Below are 4,705 nucleotides of genomic sequence, written 5' to 3'. Positions count from 1 at the left end.
ATTCAGATGTTTGAAAACTGCAAAATTCTCCAACTTCCTGATGGGGGGCCGAACACCCCTACAGACCACCCCCCAGCTATCTTCACATACTTTGTGCCCCCTCAGATTTGTAATGTACATGACGCCCCTGTCACTGGTTGGGAATGAGAAACTTGGCCAACATCCATCACCTAGCTCTGTTTGAGAGCTGATAGGAAGGCTATTGGCTGGGGACAATCATGTAGGAGGCAAACTCTTATTTGGATATTCCAATTCTTGCCTTCCTCATCTACCTAAGTAAATGGCACAATATAATTTCGACCCCTTCACATGTTCATGGTTGCTGTTATTAATGTACAATGATGTTTTTGGACAGATATCTCCTTCCTGCAACCCACATGCCCTGAATGACACATCATGACTGTTCTTGTTCCTCATACCCAAGGAACCAGTTACTTTCACTCAAGACCTAATTGAGGTAGAGGGTGGACATACGGTGAAATAAACACAACTCTTTGAAGTGACAGGTCACATATGGTCTTCAATGGTTAAATCAATTTACAACCACCCTTACCTCAGTATGTAGCTTGCTTCCCTGACTCAGATCTTAAGGGTCCTGGTGTAGCCTGCCCTGGAGACACTGGTAGAGCAATGAATGATTAATGGTTTGGGAGCGGCAGGCTTTGTCTACGAAAGAAAGGTGAACGGTAGTGATGAATCAAAGATTACAAGTTTCAACGTGTGAGAGATTGAAAGGGGTTGTGATCTTGACATGGTTGAGCCAGGTCTATGTCCTCTACCATGACAAAAAAAACTGCTATTGCGTATTGATTTTCAACTCAACAGCTCTATGAGTGGCCTTGTGGAACCTAGTTGAATTGCTCCGATGTTGGGCAGCAATCACATCCATGTCTTTCTGTTAACCCAAGATTATGCTGGAGGCACAGGAGTGATAGAATTGAAAAACAAATCAAATCTGAGGAACATATTTGTTACCACCTATGTTTTCTTTCCTAAAACAACACAACATCGAAGCATTCAAAAACAATTTCATTTAAAACTGCTCTTTTGAAGTGAAAATTCTCTACATGTTGCAGTGTTAATCATGATTGAAAACCTGCCATCTTTGACCACCCACAGACAACTCAATCCTTCTGAGTGGTCAAGGAACCAGCTGGCAACACTTACGGTCTACATTGAAACTGACTGACAATACCTTATTATAGATCTGTGGCTGGGAGGCTGCTGTTATGATGACACAAGGCCGCACGCTGTCAGTGTCCTAATTAATATGATTAATGAGCAACATTGGGATGGAACATGAGGACACAAATCCTAAATTCCTGCTGCTAATCCCAAATAATACCTGCCACCTGCAGCCTGCTGTAAACTAGGCATGTCAACCGGCCAAGGTAGATAGGCACTCAAATGATTATTAATCAGCTCTGAAGGGTTAGTGTGTTTGTGTGAGTATTTGTCACTCACATCACTACAAAGCACCATTCTGAGCCTAATGAAATGGATTGTTGTTCTACTCAATAGTGTCTAGACACATCTCCTATTGTAAAGATGTAGTGACAAAAGCTCAGTTTTAAAAAATGAATGGGGGGGATTGATTGTTTCCCCTGTCGGGATAATAACTTAGGATCACACTTTATTTGGATAGTCCATATTTTACCTCTGTAGATTCTCTACAGATGGTCATACTATCAGCAAACTATATGTTGATAAGCAACTGCTTGCTAAGGTTGGGGTTGGGATAAGAGTTAAGGTTAGGATTAGAGCTAGGGTTAGGAGATAGTTAGTTGACATGTTAGTGATAGTCTGTAGACAGCCTGTAGAGCATCAACAGATGGAATATCCAAATAAAGTGTTACCTAATTTAGAGATTGAGACGAATCGCGCAGACACAACATACAGTGCCTTCAGAAAGTATTCACACCCCTTGACTTTTTCCACATTTTGTTGGGTAACAGCCTGAATTTAAATTGAGATTTCTTTGGTTACTGGCCTACGCACAATAACCCATAATGAATTATGTTTTTCAAATGTATTACAAATTAATACAGAATTAAAGGCTGAAATGTATTGAGTCAATAAGTATTCACTCCTTTGTTATGGCAAGCCTAAATAAATTCAGAAGTAAAAATGTGTTTAACAAGTCACATAATAAGTTGCATGGACTCCCTCTGTGTGCAATAAAAGTGGTTAACATGATTTTGTAATGACTAGATCTCACACATACAATTGCAGTATCTGTAAGGTCTGTCAATCGAGCAGTGAATTTCAAACACATATTCAACCACAAACACCAGAGAGGTTTTCCAAGACATTGAATATCCGTTTGAGCACGGTGAAGTTATTAATTCAACTTTGGATGGTGTAACAACACAAACCCAGTCACTACAAAGATACTGGTGTCCTAACTCCGTTGTCGGAGAGGTAGGAAACCGCTCAGGGATTTCACCAGGAGGCCAAGGGTGACTTTAAAACAGTTAAATAGTTTAATGGCTGTGATAGGAGAAAACTGAGGATGGATCAACATTGTAGTTACTCCAAAACACTAACCTAATTGAGTGAAAATAAGGAAGCCTTTACAGAATAAAAATATTCCAAAACATGCATCCTATTAGCAACAAGGCACTAAAAGTAATCCACCCCAAAAATGTGGCAAGGCAATTAACTTTTTTATTAAGTGTTATGTTTGGGGCAATTCCCAAAAAATACATTTCTGAATACCACTTTCCATATTTTCAAGCATAGTGTCGGCTGCATCATGTTATGGGTATGCTTGTAATCGTTAAGGACTGGGGAGTTTTTTAGGATAACAAATAAACAGAATGGAGCTAAGCACAGGCAAGATCTTACAGGAAAACCTGGTTCAGTCTGCTTACTACCAGACACTGGGAGTTGAATTCACCCTTCAGCAGGACAATAACCTAAAAAACATTATATTTTTTACAAATGTTAGAAATTTCTTCCACTTTGACATTATAGAGTATTTTGTGAAGATCGTTGACAAAAAATGTACAATTAAATCCATTTGAATCCCTCTTTGTATTACGACAAAATGTGGAAAAAGTCAAGGTGTGTGAATACCTTCTTAAGACACTGTAATAGACAGTTTACATCACTATGCATTTCATTTTCGTGAGAAGCCATCTGTTGTGCCACATAATATGTAACGGGGAATCAGATTACCGATTTCACAGGGGCCACATATGGCTCCAGGGAAGAAGACGAAGAACCCAGCCCATTCTAAAGGGAACAGTGAGATTGAACTGTTCAATGAAGGGCTCTACGTGATCATCCCAATCGTACTCGTACCCCTATAACGACATTTCCCTAGCTTGACCCTTCGATGACTCGGCATAATGCCCTAACTATGCAGAGATATGGCCCATAAGAGTCACTGCAATCACACCTTACTGTCACCCTCGGGAAATAACCTCAAGGAATGGCCTGCCATTCACACCCAATAGGGAAACCCTCAGCACTATCAATATGTCACTTTTCAAAATAATACCCCACCATCAGTGTATACCTGTGCTGATTGTTGTTGCGGCAACCGAGGATGAGCCAATCCCCTGTGGACAGCTAAAAAAAAGATTGTAAACAACAGAGAGATTGAATCAGGAGTATAATATGATTAAAAGCACAAACGTGATAACAGCCACAGGAGGTGGATGAACAATAATTGTAAAGCAGATCTAGTTCTGTACTAGGTTCATCTGAGGAAACATGTACTGCAGTAGTTGAGAGTTCAAATGAAGGCTACAGCGTTAGAAACTTGGTTTGATGGTGCTTTAGTCTAAGAGGCTCTTGTGATGCATCGATGCATCTCAATATTTTGAGGAAAACAAATTGAACAGGCAGTGCACCGCCGAGTACACAGCATCCCCCTGTTAATCCTGGCGGCCCCCTAATAGCTGTCATGTCAATGATTCCTTCTCTCCTCCCAAGCTTTTCATTAGTACTTTCGAGTCTGTGTTGAGAACTCCATCACACCAGGGCAGTTCACTGGGCTTGGCCTTGGCGCGGTCCCTGGTCGCTTGCACCCACCGAGAGCCCCTGCCTGGTGCATATCCACTAAGCTTGTGGAAAATTACAAACACACAAGGTCACAGTGGAGCTGAGCCAGTCTCCCACAGAGCCCATCTGATCCGAGGCGAAACGCAGCAATTACCACCCTCTGTGTGCCTCTGTGTGGGGCTGCTGCTATTTCATTATTTATTTGAACAAATACGATTACGGTCGTGGGTCTGTGGTGGATTGATTGTGATGAGGGATGAGGAGGGGACCCAAGGAAAGAGCTGCCTGGCTGACTGACTGGCTGCTGCTGCGGTGTAGCTGAACCTGAGCCACTTTAATGTATCAAACACACAGTTGATCTCCGGTTTTTTGGCTTGAGCTCTCCCACATAGTCTACTACCTCTCCACTCCCTACACCCAGTTTTCCTGGGCAGTGGAGCGCCAGTGGAGCTGCATTTCCTGTCTGTACAGATGATGATAGGAAATGCATTGGTTGGTGTGCCTCTCGTGTCATTGGGGAAATCGTGGAACACTGATGAAAAGCTTCAACAGACCAGATAGACTAGCCTTCTGGGGCACATCATTCCAAACAGTGCATTCAGAAAGTATTCAGCCCCCTTTCATTTTTCCAAATGTTGTTACGTTACAGGCTTATTCTAAAATGAATTTCTTCCCTCATCAATCTACACACAAT

This window comes from Oncorhynchus nerka, linkage group LG6, assembly GCF_034236695.1.
Source record: "Oncorhynchus nerka isolate Pitt River linkage group LG6, Oner_Uvic_2.0, whole genome shotgun sequence".
In the NCBI taxonomy this organism is placed as follows: Eukaryota; Metazoa; Chordata; class Actinopteri; order Salmoniformes; family Salmonidae; genus Oncorhynchus; species Oncorhynchus nerka.
The sequence above is the reverse complement of the archived record's forward strand: the minus strand, read 5'-3'. Positions refer to the sequence as shown.